An 18,398-nucleotide genomic window follows, 5' to 3' on the forward strand; every position below is an offset into this window, starting at 1 on the left:
CCCCAGAAAGCACACAGGTGTGTGTTACACCCGGAGGCGACGGAGGTGAGAGCGACGGAGAAGAGGACGAGTGCGGAGCAGAGAGGAGATCGGCGAAGAAGACGGAGGAGAGGCGGGAGCAGAGGAGAGGAGACGAAAGCGGAGCGGAGCAGAGTCAGGAGGCGGAGTGGAGACTGGAGCAGGAGAGTGGCCATCGGAGGAAGGAGGCGGAGTGGAGACCGGAGCAGGAGAGTGACCATCGGAGGAAGGAGGCGGAGTGGAGACCGGAGCAGGAGAGGGACCATCGGAGGAAGGAGGCGACGGCCGGAGAAGGGGACGGAGAGAGGAGAGGCGGAATCGGAAGATCCAGAGGAGACGAACCCAACAAGCCAGGAGGCCAACCGGAAGGCGCATCGCCCAGCCACACTTCAAGGGAAGTGTGGCTACCAGAGGTACGATCAAGGTTTTCAAGTTGGGCGGGATTTAAGTGGTCTAAACCCCCGTAAAGGCACCTTACGCCTCCCGTGCACTACCCTTCCTTCACCACCCAAGCACAGCGGACCCTAGTTGATTCTTCGTGCACGTGTGTTCCCTCACTCCCTTCCCTGTGCCTTTTGGTAGCACAACAAACTAAAACGGTGCTATCTTTTCTTTCCTTCGGAGCGGCGTGAAGGCACGACATCGTGGAGGAAGAGGCCCGGACCACAAGTCCCAGAAGACACCGGGACGACCGCCGGACAGCTGTAGAGAAGCGACAGCACAGACAGACGGCGGAGTCCGAAAGCCCCCTGCCCTACTACAGAAAAACGATAAACAGGAAAAGGACATTCAAATTAATAAAGCCTGCGTTACCTAAAGTTCCTGTGTCAGTACGTTTGTTTGAAGGGAACTTAGCAGCGCATACACCGACCCCAGTGAGCAGGGGCGAACCTGAAGTGCTACAGTCCACCTCCCCCCCGTTCAGATCAGAAGCCACCGAAGTAATCTGCGGCGTTCCTCAAGGCTCCTCGCTCAGCCCAACCCTCTTCAACGTCTACATGAGCCCCCTCGCAGCCATCGCACGCCAACACAACCCCAACATCATCTCCTACGCCGACGACACCCAGCTGATCCTATCCCTCACCAACGACCCCGCCACCGCCAGAGCCAACCTACACGAAGGGATGACAGACGTAGCCAAGTGGATGATGAACAGCTGCCTGAAACTGAACTCGGACAAGACAGAAGTCCTCATCCTGGTATCTTCACCCTCCGCCTGGGATGACTCCTGGTGGCCCCCCACCTTGGGCAGCGCACCCAAACCAACAGACCACGCATGCAACCTGGGCTTCATCCTGGACTCCTCCCTCTCGATGACCAGACAAGTCAACGCCGTCTCCTCGTCGTGCTTCAACATCCTGCGCATGCTACGTAAGATCTTCCGGTGGATCCCCACCGAGACCAGGAAGACGGTCACCCAGGCCCTCGTCACCAGCTGTCTGGACTACGGCAACTCACTCTACGCCGGAACCACCGCCAAACTCCAGAAGAGACTCCAGCGGATTCAGAACGCCTCAGCACGACTCATCCTGGACATCCCCCGTCGCAGCCACATCTCCGAACACCTGAGAGATCTGCACTGGCTCCCGGTCAACAAGAGAATCACCTTCCGTCTCCTCACCCACACACACAAAGCCCTACACAACCAAGGACCAGGATACCTCAACAGCCGCCTCAACTTCTACGCTCCCACACGCCAGCTTCGATCGACCGGCCTCGCCCTCGCCGCCGTCCCCCGCATCCGAAGAGCCACCACAGGAGGAAGGTCCTTCTCCTACCTGGCCGCCAAGACTTGGAACTCCCTCCCGACCCACCTCTGCCTGACCCAGGACCACCTTGCCTTCAGGAAGCAGCTCAAGACCTGGCTGTTCGAGCAGTAGCGGACCCCCCCTCCCCTAGCGCCTTGAGACCCTCCGGGTGAGTAGTGCGCTATATAAATGCTTTGATTGATTGATTGATTGAATGTCTGGGCCTCTGTTAGCGTTAAAAACATAGCAATGGATGTTAGTGGAGTGAATATTAGGAACTCCAGCATCCGATGTGTGGTCTACATGTTTCAGTCAAGCCTTTCTTTAAAACTGGCTTTCCTCAGGACCGAAAGGTATGTGACGGTGCGATCTACACTTTAAGTGAGTGTGTGATCAGAAATGTGTCGCACTCGCTAAGGTGATATACGTGTGGATGCTGGAGTTCCTAATATTCACTTCTATAACATCCATTGCCTTGTTTGTAACGCTAACAGAGGCCCAGACATTAAAATTAACCCCCTCGGGAACTGGGACCACTGTATAGCTTTTAAATTGTCACTTTCACATCTAATTACACTTTGGCATGACTGCCAGGCCAATAATTTTTGGGATTGTTAGGTAAGGGGGTTAAATAAAGGAAATTTAGCAAAGAGGCTTTAACAGCAGTAGATATGCACAAGGCTGATACTGAAATGTGCATATTTTCATATAAGTGTATTGATTTATCTTCTGCGGGTGTTTATATCACTGAAACCTGGCAGGCATTCAAACATGACTGCATATTTATTGGTTAAATAAATGTGGAAATATACCTGTTTCACAAAACCCATACTAAATATGGATAAATATAACCTTTTCCATGCGTCGGAAGGCCCCCGACCCACCAACATCACGGTAGGCTTGTGCGTCGGACAGCCGGGGGCTAAATAAAGTTGCAAAAAAATAAATATGGATGAATACAGACGGAAATGTCAAAAAAATAAATACCATAAAACCGGGAGCCCTAGTTATAATGCCTTTTCAGGTTCCATGGACCCGACACACATCTACTGTTACTGAATTTCATGCCTCTGTAAAACCAAAAGAGAAAGAATTATAACAGCATTCACAAGACCTTATTTGCGTGAACTGCAAAAATGCAGTTTATTAACAAAGTGATTGGCGTCTAATGCAATTATTATTCAAAGCATTGATCTCTTAAGGCAAAGCAGTTGCTCATGTATCTCATGCAGTGATTGTATTTACAGTGCTTTTGGTGTGGGAAAAAGGGAAGGTAAGTGGGTTGCGGTACAGGTGAGTAAGTAACCTGGCGTAACCAGGCGCTTAATAAATGTCCAATAATAATAATAATAATAAGTGAAGGTGGTGGACAGGGAAAAGGGAGTGTGACATATATACATCAATTATACATGTTATAACCTATCCGGCCTGAAACAAGTCAATTGTTCCCATAAGTACACATAACCCTAAAGGACATCAACTTATGAGAATTCTGTCATCAGATCTTGTGAGGTAAGTATGTATAGTCAATGTTTCGACCCCTGGGAAGTAGGGTGGGTTCAGTTCTCAAGGTGGGGTCTTCATTAGGACAAAGGTGATAAGAGCACCTGTGAATAATTGGAATAATGTGTGAGAGGAAGAAAATATCAAAAAGGTTTTGTGTGAATGCTACTAATCAGAAGGTAAAGACTACCTTCTCCGGAAAACAGCAGGCTGCCTCAGCTGTACAGCCAAAGGAAGTGGGCTCAAGAGAGCTCCTATAGTCAGAGAAAACACATTATGGGTAAGGGTACGGGCGCCTCAAATACAAGAAACCGTACTCTGAAAAGTGAACAAATCTACAATGCTATTAAAGGAGAAGAGTGAATCATCCTCCGTTATCCACACTGTGGGTCACAAATTATTAGGTCAAAAAACAAATCCTAAACTCTACAAATGAAATAGAAGAGAAAAAAAAGACTGATTCAAGGGAAAGTCTGGGTAGTTGCAACACACATTCATACATACTCCCTTGTCTTACTCTAGTACTGGAAAATATCAGAGAGGACGGTGCCTTAATCGTATCCTTAAGAAGATATCTGAAAATGTTTATGCCGGGGTCAGATTTTAAATAGGTGGAAAGGTCGCCTAGAAGTCACAAGTACAAAATTACACTCGCCTCGAACAAACTGTTAGCGCGAGGTCCCATCTTTATACAAAACAGCATGTCGCATGATAGCCCAAAGCATTGTAAAAGGGCGTATCTGTGATATAGCGTTAAAATAACTCCATGGCTATATACTATCAAGGTCTAACACATTATGTGGCAGACAGTGTGCGTATGTCGAAATAAAAGACCTCTAATCCTCCATCTCCTAAACGTGTCTAAATGGGCATACCTTAGAGCCTGGACCTAGTGCAATGAAAATATTTGGAATGAAACCGCAAATGAAAAATAGGGGCCTCTGGAAGACTAAAACCTTGTCTACAAACAATTACACACTCAAGCGTGAGCCTGCCTACCTTCCTCGCGGCACTCCGGCTCGGGAATGAGCGCGGGCAAGGTAGCCGTTCTGAATATAGCTCTACCGTGGCGTGAGTGCACCTAAGGTTTGTGCCGCTAGATGCTGACAATACCTAGGGGGCTTGTCCCTGCTAGCCAATGTTGAGTGTGTATGTCAATGTCCACATTAATAGGGATACACCCTGCCGTCATGTCTGAATAAGACACAGTGCGTCTGAGGAAAATGCATGGTAAAATATGTGAATTCGTAGAGGTTTCAAAATATGATTGGAAGAGGCATTTGAGGGAGCGGGAACATATATGCATAAAGTTAATACGAACGTAGCGTGCGAATATACAGTATGTATGATGCTTGTAGCAATGTCGGAAATATAGCACAACGATGTACAAATACTCGTGAATATGAACATATTTTCATATTAAACAACATCATGGGAAGCAAAACATACTTCATTAATGAAGTCTGAAGACAACAAACAATAAAGAGGTCGCAAAAGCATATATACATGATCGGACATTGTTAGCCGATGTTAATCAAAGGCATCCAGGCAAAGCCCCCCAGTGCCAATCACAACATTAATATGCGTTTATTCAACAGTTAGAACAGATAATTGGGCGTTAGTCCATCAAGTTCATTCAGGCCATTGTTCATATTGTCCAGGAGGTAAATCCATTTACATTATCTTATGTTTAAAATGGAACTCAGATCTCCTCCCCTTAAACCCAGAGAGACTTTTTCGAGAACCAACCATTTAATGGACTGTGGTGGATGTGCTTTGGCCTTAAAATGCTCAACTAAGGGTGCACGCATGATGTTGCAATGAGCCCTGTTACAGTATTGCAGGATCCTTGTTTTAACTTTTTGCCTTGCCTGTCCAACGTATAGCTCATTGCAAGAGCATAGGATTACGTAATTACATCGGCTGAGTTGCAGTTTGTGTGTGTCTTGAGTTCAGTCGTATGTTGTTTGTAAATGAAAGTCTTTGTTTCAATTGTCATCCTGCATGCCTTACATTGCGCACATTTAAAACGACCAACCACCTCCGGGAGGTTCCACAAAGTTTGGATGGTCTGTTGAGGTGGCATATCCAGTAGTGAGCGGACCACATGGTCTCTGATGTTTTTGGCTTTCTTGAAGGAGTGCATGGATGGGTCCTGAATCTCCAGATCATCTGAGATCAGCATCCAATGGCCATTGATTATCTTTTTAATTTTGTTACTCTTGGTGTAGTATGTGGTATCACATATCATTCTGTTGGTATCCAGTATGTGTTGTTTGGGTGTCAATATTGATTCTCTGTTATAGTACCATGCCCTTTTTCTTGATCTATTGACCATTCTCTTCGGGTATCCACGTTTGATGAGGCGGTTAAGGTCTTCTGATTCTCAAAAGTAATCGTCCCTCAGGGAACAGTTCCTCCGTATCTAAAGAAATTGGCCGAAGGGCAGCTTGTCACGAAGGCCTCTTGTATGGTGGCTGGAATATCTCAGCAGGGTGTTGCGTTCCGGCGGTTTTCTGTACAGTGTGGTGTAAAGATGCTCCTCTGATGTCTTTATAGTTATATCCAGGAAGTCAATGGTATTCCTATCCCAATGGATGGTGAATTTGAAGTCCACTGATTGGGCATTGAGCCAATCAAAAAAATTCTGTAACTCCGTCTCATCTCCTGACTATATCAGCAATATGTCGTCTCTATAGCATTGTCATTGTGTGACGTTCCTCCTGAAAGGATTAGTGTTAGTAAAGATAGTTTTCTTCCAAGTCATCCATAAAGAGGATAGATAGGTCTGGCGCGAAGGCTGCCCCAATAGCCACTCCTTTGGTTTGGAGAAATAATACATTCTGAAAGATGAAGACATTTTTCATCATCGCCACCTCCACTATGAACTTTGTCGGGACATTCAATGGTTGAGGCCTCTTCTTCAGTGCTTTGGTTATCACTTCCAGGGCAGGTCGTTGTGGGATACTAGTGTATAGGGACACTATATCAAGCAATATCAATAGTTTAGTCTTGGCGTAGAATTTCATGGTGTCAATCAAGTTGATCACTTGCATGCTGTCACGAAGGTATGCTCTTGTTGCTTCAGCTAGTGGTTTCAGAAAGAAGTCGACGTATTTACATATTGGCTCCAAAAGGGATCCACATCCCGAGATGATGGGCTGTATGTTCTAGTGCACCTTGGGTAAGGTATAGATGGTTGGGAGGAGTGACTGTTTGGTATTTAAATAATCTAGTTCTTGGTCTGAGAGGAAGACAACTTCTTTGCCTTTTTCCGTAATGAGCCTGATTATTTGTCTGACTTCCTTAGTGGGGTCTGCATTGAGGCTGGCATAGCTAACGGCGTCACGTTATTGTAAGTAGATTTCTGCTTTGTAGTCTGGAGTATTTTGGACTATGATGGCGCCGCCCTTATCTACTGGGTTGATTACTATCATCTTGTTGGTCTTCAAGGTATTGAGGGCCTCACATTCCCCCTTCATCACGTTGTGCTTGACATAGGACTTAGTGGAACACACTTTAAGAACATCTCAGAGGACCACGCTTTCAAAAGTCAGAATTTTACGTGGCATCATATGTGCCGGAGGCATGAACGTGGATGGTGTTCGCAATCCAGTATGTGATGTGGAAGGAATGTTTGAAATGATGTCTTAGCCTCACTTTTCGAAAGAAGCGGTGCAATTTGGTCTTTTTGTTGAAACTGTAGGGGTAGGACGTAGGCATAAAGGCAGGGGCGGCTCTAGGGTCATGGTGGCCCTGGGCAGGGAGCGTAGGTAGGGGGCCCCGGAAGAGGGGGTCCGGGTGGGGCAGAGCGCGGAGGCCAGTAAAGAGCGGGGGGGTCAGGGTGTTTAGAAGTGGAACTGAGCCGGAGGCCGCCAAATCCCTGCCAGGGGCCGCCACACAAATATGTATCCATCCTCAGAGGATAAATATATTAAGGATATATATTGGTGTGGTGGCCCCTGGGGTTTGGTGGCCCTGTGCAGGTGCACAGCTTGCACATGCCTAAGGCTGGCCCTGCATAAAGGAGAGTCCTTTACTTAGAACACTGGTTTGATTATCGGACAGTACATGTGTGGACAAGTTGATGATGGAGCTTCTCATGTCTTTCACCATCTGTAAGTGCATTGGCGGGTGTTGATCTGTCGATTCTGACCTCGTCCTGTTGGTCTGTTCCAGTTGTACCCTCTCCCTCTGGGTGGTCTCCATTGGGTATCTCCTAAAAAAGATGTGGATGCTTGGATGCCCTGAGGTGGTTAGTACCATGTGTCTTGATATTGGTACCCTCCGCTGGTACCTGCTTGCTCACTGTAGCTCGCTGCTCTGTAGGAGCCAGATGATTCTGAAAAAGTAGTGAACCGTCGGTTGTCTATGTAGCCTCCTCTCCCTCTGTTGTAGAAACAACCTTGGATGTTTTGTTTAAAATAGTCCTGGAGGTAAGGGTAGGTAGTTTTCTTATCGTAGAAGCGTACGTCCTTCGCCCATTTGTCAAGTTTTTTCGCTTTTGTGTTTTTATCAAATTCCTTGATGGTTTTTTTCAGTCTTTCTAAAGCTTCTCTCGCGTTGGTGAGTGCGGAGTTACCACTGTTTTCCTGCTTTAGGTCACTGATCTCCTTAATCAATTTTTTTACCTTGTTCGATGGCCGTCTCAACCCCTAGCACCATTCAGTGACGCGAGTAATTGTTAGCTACAAAACTGAAACCTTCTGTAAATTTTGGAAGATCCATTAAAATCACTGTCTCATTGCGAACCTGCAGGCCCACAGGGATGATGTTGGCTTGAAGGTATATGATGTCTTTAAGTCCTGAACCATACCCATAATGCATTTTTGGCAGCAACCTCCCTACTAATATATATCAGTTTTTATATATATATATATGGGCAAGGGATCCCTGATTCTGTTGCTGTTACCGTCTCCTGAGGTTGCATAGTTCTGTTAAAGTTCTGTCTCTTTTTGAATACTTTATTTTCTAGGGCATGTTCAATGGTTTTGAATATGTAGCACACCCTACTGTTATCTCGTGGAGTGCTTGCTTCCACATATCGGCTACTGCTAATATTCATATGTATGCACACCCAGGCACCCTGAAGCCACTGGATGTTGTTTCGTAGTGTCTTTTTTGAAACCCTTAATGAATCAGTAAATCATTTTTCATAGTCTGGTCCCTACCTGTGATATTGAGGCAGTCCATACCTCTATTGGGTAAGGTTCAGATTGTGTTGTCAAGGGCTTTGCTGTGTTGGTTTGATCCGTGATAGACTGCTTCTGGCGTTCTTGTTAATATTATCAAAGTGCTTCTATTTCTGTATTTCTAGTTTTAGTGGGTGAAAAAATGCCATTCTCTTTAATGCCGTCTTAGATTTTCGAAAATGGAAGGGCGGGCGTTGTTGTCTGTTAAATTCACCCTTCCCCTCTTATTTTGAACCTAGATAATCATTCGGTAACAATGGCGCTTTGTTGCACTAGGATTGCAGTGTGTAGGCAAAAGAAGGGGTAGAGGAGTCCAAAATAAGAAATTTGCTTATAGAAAAAATGACTTGTTTACCTGTTATTGCACAGTATGCAATGCGAGTTCATCTGGACGAACTAAGAAGTGCCGTGTTAGCACCGAGAAAAAGATGACATGCGCATTAAAGGGTATTTGAGGGAGAGGGCTTGGGTTGTTGGTGTTTGGTTTCGGATAGGTATTTGTGTTTTTTTGCAGTTGCTCCACCATGAACATCTCGCAAGTTCATAGTGCACTTTATAGGTTATTATTTACCTCATCTTTGTCCAGCTTTTTTTTTTGGTCTCCCCTCCATAACTTTAGTATACTTGAAAAAAAAACTATAAAAAAACACCATTGCTTTTAGTCTCAGAGCCATTTGGTACTTTACAGAGGCAGGCAGTCTAAAATAGCTCTAAAGTCTGTCCAGACTTGGCTTTTGGAATAACTTTCGAACAATTAAAGCAATAGATGGAGAATGGCTCCTGTTTTATTTTAAACACGGAGGTTAGCACATTGTGGGTCATCTGTTTTTAGGTCGAGACTGGGCAGCGTATGCGCTGCTCTGTGAGGCATGCTGTATTCAGGTCGGGACTTGAGCTGCGCCCACTCTCCACCCATATTTTTCATCATTGGGTTGTGTCATTGTCCACTGTAAACTGTGGCTGTTAATTGGTCAAAGGGCTTAGTTGTCACTCCTGGTCTCATTCTGTACCCTCCCACACTCATTTGGTATCCTCCCATGGCGACACCCCCTGTTTCTTTTGTTGTTACTCAGTAGGTTTTAATTACAGCCTCTGAACACTATTTTCTCAAATAGCATTGTCCTGCCTGCTGTTGGAGGCAGGACACGTTCTCTTCTAACGCTTTAAAAAAATGTATAGCACAGGTGCAAAAAGCATTTGCAATGCAATAGGTCTTGCATTTGCGAGAGTTTAAGCTATTGGCATTGTAAATGAAAATCCTTTTATTTAATTGTTTTAAAATCAACACATAAATAAAAGGCATTGTCATTTTTCAATGCCAATAGCTCAAACTCTCGTAAATGCGAGACCTATTGCATTGCAAATGCTTGTTTTCCTTGTAGGCTTGGTCTGAATGGTGAGCTTAAGACCAAAACTATAGTAATAGTAGGGCCATGTTGTGCATCAGCGATGGAAAACTGTTGCCAGTATAACATTCATTGCCTTTAATATGTTATTGCGTGCCTTCTCGTATGTGTTTTTGTTTTCTTAATAAACACTGGATGTGGCATTGGTGTCAACTACGTTTTCCTTGGCTTCAGGGTTGGCATGGCCCATAAGCTCATGGGTATGAAGAGTCAGACGCAGCAGAACATCTGTGTCATTTGTCTTGACTAGTGCTCATGTTGGGGAGAGTCTAGGTAGAAGTGTTTGTGTTTTGTAGTTGTTTTTATTGAGGGATTACTAATAACATACAAAGTGCATCAGCAATACAGATCATTCCAAGGTACTGGTTGGTATACAATTTACGACTGACATATAATGGAGTTTATTTAGGGCTACTCTACTAAATAATAGTCCTGTCCAAAGAGGGTAAAAACCATGAAACAGTATGACCGATTGCTCCATCTCCTCCAGTATAACCTTTGTTAAAAAAAAAAAAGAACATGAAAGGTAAAGTGACCGACGGTGCAAGGATGGAACTGGAGTGGACTACTGTGGGTACCAATAGATGCTAGTCGAAATTCATGAAAAGACAGGTTCAAGGCCACTGTAATAAGAGAAAAAGTCTCTGGTTTTCTACCGGGTAGCGGGGTAAAAATTAATCAGAGGAAAATTATAACCAACTTGATGAAAATTGGCCATAAGATTCCATAGAGTCTTTCCCATGACCGGTTGTCACCTGGATCGAAATCCCTTCTGTTCTGAAAGCACATTATGATAGAATCATTTCCCAAAGACCGTAGTCAGTCTTGTGTGGACACTTTTGTATAATTCAGTATTCCACGATGATGAGCTATAAACTGAATTCACAAGTTACATTTCTTGTAGCTTTTATCAAGAAAACATTTAACGTCACTCAACATCATAAATAGTCTGTGGAGAGAGTGATAGAGTACGCAGCAGGTCTGCTCCTACACTGTCTCCTTTTTTCTTTGTAATTCATGTACCACTGGGCAACCCCAAGTGATTTTTTGTCTTAATACCTTCTTGAGTCGCACGTGGGCCAGCTCTTCCATAGGTTCATTAAAATGTCTATTCTAGGTAAAATTGTAATTAGAAGACAACTTTTTTGTGACCATGCAGACCCCCAAGCCTATAGACCGTTTCTGTTTAGCACCTGTAAACCAATCTTACGCCAATAAAGGCATTAATGTCTGGTACTTGCCCCCATTCAGTTGCTGCAAATGTCTTTGGGAGTTCTTACATGGTAGTGTCACTTTAGACCTGGTTATGTAGCTTTGAAAAACCATGTTTCAAATGCTCTCTTCTGAGTAATCTCATACAAAGTTTTTTGACATCTCTGTTCTATCTCTCTCCTGGGTGGAGGTGGGACTTTCATAGACATTAGTAAGTAAGGTGCTTTTATCAACTGCGCAGGAAAAGTTAATTTATTTCATGAAATGGAGAAAATTGCAAATTAGGGCTGGAACATTAAGGTTATGAGTTGGGGTACACAAGGTTAACATTGAATTTTCTGCTTGTAAAGCATATTATGTAGCCCAATAAGCAAATGCCTTGCTGCACGTAAATCTTTGTCGATCACAGATACTTCACCTGTACTGCTGCGTCTAACACCGCTTGCCTAGAGTTCCTGGGACTTCTGTTATAAGATACTGCGGCCTGAAACCAGCAGTTGACGGAAGCAGCAATGGTGTAGTTGAGGGTTGAGTCAACACTATGGGATTGTTGTAGTAGGAAGGCGCCTGGTTATCAGCATGGAAAAGCCAACAGCGACCACATTCCCACAAACTCTTTCTCGCTGTTTTAATCTTTGGCAGATGGCTCTGTTTGGTCATGATTAAACATTAATGAGGAATCAATCTAAGGCTGAGTGAATGACTCTGGATAGTGCTTTTTCAAACCATGGTAAAGCGCAGTGTGTATCAAACGCGAACAAACAGACGCCTTGCCTGGTGATTAATGAACGAAAGAGCGTGTACCTCTCTGTTGAGTTAATCAGGTTGTTTACTCACCTCTTAGGGCACAGAGGGAGTACAGAGAGACGCGAAGCTAGGTGCTGTTTAGAGTACAACTACTTTGTTGTTATTTTAGTATAACCTATGGAAGAATGCCGTGGTAGGCATACCAAAGGTGGAGCCCTAATCAATAACCCTTTATTTTACACCGCTGCCTTTCAGCCAGGAATAGGAAAAACTGCCCACCTTTTAGGAGCCAGCGCTGTCTGTAGAATAAGGTGCCTTTATTTCGAGTGACCCGGTCAAAGGTGTTCATCTGTGGCCTTGGCACTAGACAGAACCTTGGGGTCAACCCAGACAGTTGTAGCCTTCATCACGGATCAAGAATGGCCGTAGTATTGGTTAGGTCACCAGGGAATGATTTTCACAAACCGTATCTAAGCAACTTGATCCATTCAGGACTCCAAGGGACTTAACAAATATATTTCCTTGCATTGACCCTAAATATGCATTTAACTGTACTGCTCTGCCAATAGAAGTGCCTGCAACTGTAATTACTCAAAAATGGGGGTCCAAAACACTGCTAGGTTGTTTATATGATATAGGACAGATTCACGCCATTAAGATATTGCAGGCCTTTAAACGTATAAGGAAGAAAGGTGGCCCTGTACCAATTTTCATTTTTTAAGATAAGTAAAAAGAACTATCTCAAGCAAAGTTATTGTGGTAAATAAAGAAAAAAATACTACAAAAAAACAGCTGGCTTCCACATATTGGCTTAGAATTCATGGACACGGAAAAGGGGCATTGATTAGGCCCAGCTCCTGCATGTGCTTTAATTACTTTGATGCAAAAAGGAGAATACAGCGGTTTAGGTTTCTCCCAGGTTTTTAGGTATTTTCTGAAGAGACGAAAAGTTAGCGATCTGGTTTCATTAAATCATCCCTTTCCATAGCACCCATAGTGAATACAATAAAAAAACAAGCATTTGCTATGCAATAGGTCTCGCATTAGGAAAGTTTGAGCTATTGGTATTGTAACTGACACATTTTTATTTATGTGTTGGTTTTGAAAATAGCAAAATTAATAGCTTTGTCATTTACAATGCCAATATTTTTAACTTTCGCAAATGTGACACCTATAGCATTTGTAATGCAATATGTGTTGTATTTACGTGACTTGGATGTATTGATATTACAAATAACAATTGCTTTTATTTTTTTTCAATAATTAATACTTAAATAAAAGTTATTGTAATTTATAATGGCAATAGCTTAAACTTTTGTAAATAACTTTTGTGAAGATTATGTTCAGTGTATTTTATTGTGACGAAAATCCAAGAACAGAAGTGAAATATTAACATCTTTTTGTGACATTTGTAATAAAGCTTGAAACATTGAGAGAACATATTTGAAGCAGTTGTTGTTGAATGGTTGCACAGATTGATGCTGTATTGGCGCTGAGAGATGTTGTGGTGGCGACGAGTGATGCTGTGGCGTTCAGTGATGCTGTGGTAGCGCACAGTGATGTTGTGGTGCCCCTGAGTGATGCTGTGGTGATGCGATAGAGTGTAATTATGTGGCGTGTAACTATGTAGCACTGAGTGGTATTTGGAGGGTATGTTGCATTGAGTGCAGTGTAATTATGTGGCGTGTAATTATGCGGCACTGAGTGGTATTTGGAGTGTATGTTGCGTTGAGCGCAGTGTAAATATGTAGCATATACTTATGTGACACTGAGTGGTATTTGGAGTGTATGTTGCGTTGAGTGCTGTGTAATTATGTAGCATATAATTATGTGGCACTGAGTGGTATTGTGTGAAGTGTGTGTTGCATTCAGTAGAGTGTAATTATGTGGCGTGTAATTATGTGGCACTGAGTGGTATTGGAGTGTATGTTACATTGAGTGCAGTATAATTATGTTGCGTGTAACTATGTGGTACTGAGTGCTATTTGGAGTGTATGTTGCATGGAGTGCAGTGTAATTATCTGGCGTGTAATTATGTGGCAGTGAGTGGTATTTGGAGTGTAGGTTGCATGGAGTGCCAAAATAGCATTTTTAAAGGTGATTACAACAGTGCTAGCAGCAAGCCTAAATGCAAATTTCTAACTGCCCTAGAGAACCTAGTAAACCTCCACAATACTCTCAGCATTCATCACACCTCCCCTTGTTTTTTACTGCAACCAGAATGACGGTTCTTATGTAGGATCATGCGCATGCCTATTTAAACTGCAGACTCCTACCAGGAGCAAGGACTATGCTGCTGGGGATTCTGGTCTAACTAGTGTTTCTGCCAGTTCCACATACACAAAGACAAGAATACATTCCAAACAGAATAATCTGTAAGTGAGAGCAGGGACAAATGTAACACAAAAGGAGGAAAGAACCAACACAATGATATCAGAAACAATTAGAGGCCCCACAAGTGGTTAGAAAAAACGTTAATGAACAGCGTGTGACGTTGGCTCAATATAACAAATCTGCCTGAAACTTTCCAACAATCTAACATGTACACCTAAGTTTGTTCTTGGAAAATTGTGGACACATTGGTGGAAGTGTTATTAAGCACCAAAAGTTACTTTTCCCGTAGAAAATTCTAAGTTAGAAAGCAAAAAATATTGCTGAAGATAATGTCAGCTGGAAATTGAAGGCATGGTCACAGAGCACTTGCAGTCCCCAAATACCTTTGCCAGTGCAGATCCTCATTAAATGCTAAGTCTGCCACACATCTCTCGTGCTGTGCCAAAGCACACGACAAAAGCTTATGACACCTTATTGACGTGTCACTCCACTAGTCAGTCTATCGTATTATTAGTTTACATATATAGTCACAAAATACATTTAGTTGCTCATGCATTCTTTCCCAAGCACTTCACAACTGTGGCAACAAAATCTTTGCTATTATCTAATTCACTGACCCAAAGTGATCGGCTCCACCATGTGAGGTAAATCTGGAGCTACGTGTGAACCTAAGCAATTTCTTTGATGATAAAAAAAAAAAGGATTCGAAAACACCTTTTAATGTCTTAATACCAGGGAACCTATAAAACCACCCAAGGATCCTATGTCACCCATAGTTAATCAGATGTTGTTACAATTTTTACCTCCCAAGGAAGACAAACTGATGGCTACGATCAGGATGTGTAGGTTGGGCTCCCCGTCTGATCCGTTTCCCCCTCATATTCTGAATTTAGTGGCTAAGACGGTCGGTCCTGTGTTTTTAGATCTTTTCACAACCTCTGCTTTTTCCAGTTGTCAGGCACTGTCCCTGCCTGCAAAGATGATCCCCCTACTAAAGAAACTGAATGTGGTCCTTAAATTATTTTCAAACTTTTGCAAAAGGAAAAAAACTGAGAAAACTCCCTGATCAATTCAATTGGTGGAATATCTCACCGTACTCTAATGATACTTACAAAGCCATCTTGGAACCATGGTATATATTTATATATATTCTACAAAAATCCAAAGTTTTATCAAAAAATATATATTGTTTATTATAATCATGTCCATATAAATGTAAATATATCCAAACACATCACAAAACAAGACATTCCAAAAATGTATAGCTATTAAAAGGGTTTACCATAAGCTCAGGAGTAACCAAAGGAGGCGCCATTGCGTGGGCTGCCACTGGTAGAAGTTAGATGACCGCTAGTTTTGTGCTGTAATACGATAGATGACGCTTCATTGAATTGTTGCTCTGAAAGTGTTGGAGAGTTATATTCTAAGTATGTATCTATCCTCGATACTAGTGGCTGTCCTCTCCCACACTTGTTTAATTTATTGTGCTAATTCACCTGAGATGCTCTTACTTCTATCAACAAAGTTTCTCTTATGGGGCTGTGGGCACAGCTCCATCCATATACAGATTCTTCAGTGTGATTAGCTATCAGCAAGATTTCTCTCAGGATGTACCCCTTGTTGCCCTGTTGTTTGCGCCCTGATGAAGGTATGACCAAGACAGTGGGTCCTCATCGAAACACGCGCCTGCGCACTACCAGGCAAGAAGAGTCGATGATTAGGAAACTGAATGGATGATACATTAAGTGAGGATTTTTAAGAAACAAAGTTACTACATCTTTGTATGCAAAATGGTTGAATAGTGAAATATTTTTCGCTCTCTTTGCATGAGATTCTTTATAAAACATTGTGATCTGTTATCATTTACTCAACTTTTGAGTTGATTGCAGGTTGTTGTCTTCTTGGAAGAAGTCTTCTCTAGTCCCGATAGGTGACTCCTCCCTTGGACAATACTGCTCATGGGCATCGGCTCCATCCTCAGATTGTTTTTTTCCGCCACTGGGTTCGGATGAAAGTTTCTCCGCTCCGGCCAGAAACAGTTTTTCTGCAACTTCGACGCGCAGAACTTAATAAAACAATTACTACCTGCCTTCGACATCGATGGTGGCACCTTTCGACGCCAAAGTTTCTATTCCGGTCATCCAAGTGGGCCTCTGGGCCTATCGACGCCGTGCGGCCTACACCATACGGAAAGGACTCCGTTCCGATAAATGCCCGAAATGTCAAGCAAAGTTTCCACATAGCGACCACCACGGGGTCTGTAACCTCTGCCTGTCGCCGGACCACAACGAGTCGACCTGCACATCCTTTGCTTCCTTCAGCTCAAAGAAAACCATCCGAGACCGGAGAGCCAGTCGACACGAGATGAAGAGATCAGCCCCAGCACCGGAAGACATCTTCGACGACGAGGCTCCACTCGTTCCCGAGGCAGATGACTCCGACGACTCTATTCCATCGGGTTAGCGCGTGAGTACTACTGCCCCTGCACCACATACACCCAAGCAGAAGGCAAAGGTCAGCACTCCGCCCGCTGGGCCCAGTCGAGACCGATCATCTACTTCGAAAGTCCCGCCTTCCGGCTCGACTCCGAAGAAATCTTTCACGCCTTCCGGTGCCTCGTCACTGAACAAGACTCCGTCGACAACGAAGCCAAAACACCCTTCGGCTCCGACACCGAAAGAAGTGCCTACACCGAAACCGAAACATGTTTCGGCCCCAAAACCGAAACCAAAAGACGCACCGGCTCCGAAGCAGCACATGGTGCCGAAAACCACAAAGCCTGATTCTAAGGCCTCCGAACCCTCGAACATGCCTTCCAAGCAAAATTCAACGCCTTCGGCGCCGAAACCTAAGCCACGGGACCCTTTAATACCTCCTAAGGCTAAAGACACTCCACAACCTTCGCCGGCACCGAAAAAACCAGCGCAGAAGATAGTTACGCCTCAAGAGGACCTTTTTCGACCAGATCCTCAACAGAAAAAGATCTTCATCGACCCGAAAACCGGTTATGTTGGTGCCACGCCACTCAAAAAGAGACCTGCAGCTACACCACCTAAACCTTTGGTTCCTGCCAAGAAGGACTGTGCAACCTCTCCTCTGCACTTTTCCTTTCCTGTCTCTTCTCCCGCTCCTCCCTATGTTTCACCTCAAAACTCTCCTTTACAATCTCTATTATCATCACATTCACCACAGAATGATGATGAATATGATATAGGGGGAGGGGACGGGGAAGGAGACACTACATACCCTGAAGGTGAGGGCACATGGACTTTTCCATACACAAAGCATGCGCATGGGTGGGGGTTTCCATACCCTGCAAATGACCCTGATGTCCCTGAGGCACCCTCAAACCCATCTAAACCTTCTCCTCCTGAGGATACTATTGCGTTTGGCTAGCTGATCAACAGAGCTGCTACATACCATGGTGTCCCCATGCACTCTGAGGCCATTGAGGAAGATTTTCTCTTAGACACTTTTGAGCAGTCTCAGAGATCCGCTCAAATTCTTCCCATGATCAAAGGGGTGGTTAGGCATGCTACTGAGGTCTTTAAAGATCCTGTGCGTACCAGAATTTTAAACCCCAGAATTGAAAAAAAATATAGACCTGCACCCTCAGACCCAGTCTATATTAAAGGACACCTGCCACTAGACTCATTAGTGGTGTCCAACGCACCTAAAAGGGCAAATTCTCAAACTTCTTTTGAAGCACCCCCGCCTGACAAAGAATCCAAGATTATTGATGTGTCAAACAAGAGGATAGCTGCCCAGGCTTCCAATAAATGGCGCATAGCTAATACGCAAGCCCTCCTCTCCCGTTATGATAGGGCTCACTACGACCAATTGGAGAAATTGCTTGATCACCTCCCAGATCAGTACAAAGATCAAGCTACTGACCTCATACAGGAAGGCAAGTTAATATCTAACGCTTCCATCAAATGCGCACTAGATGCCGCAGACACAGCATCTAGGGCTATTAATACCAGTGTCGTTATTAGGAGACATGCATGGCTACGCATTTCGGGGTTCAAACAGGAAGTACAAACCACCATTTTGAACCAGCCTTTTAACCAAAACCAGTTATTTGGTCCAGAGGTAGACACTACCCTCGAAAAAATAAAAGAGGACACAGACACCGCCAAGTCTATGGAGGCCTTACAATCTACCCCAGCCTGAGGCTCCTTTCGTCGCTCATTTTACAGAGGCGGCTCCAAACAAACAGGAACAGACGCTAACGCGTC

At 44.0% G+C, this 18,398-nt stretch overlaps 1 protein-coding gene across 1 annotated transcript in view; it reads left to right on the top strand.

Annotated features, from left to right (window-relative positions):
- The window catches only part of IGF1R (insulin like growth factor 1 receptor), a 1,159,892-nt gene that overhangs the window by 598,432 nt on the left and 543,062 nt on the right, over positions 1-18,398 (top strand). The gene's annotated exons all lie outside the window — the stretch shown is intronic.

Source organism: Lissotriton vulgaris, chromosome 2_1, assembly GCF_964263255.1.
Source record: "Lissotriton vulgaris chromosome 2_1, aLisVul1.2, whole genome shotgun sequence".
Taxonomy (NCBI): domain Eukaryota; kingdom Metazoa; phylum Chordata; class Amphibia; order Caudata; family Salamandridae; genus Lissotriton; species Lissotriton vulgaris.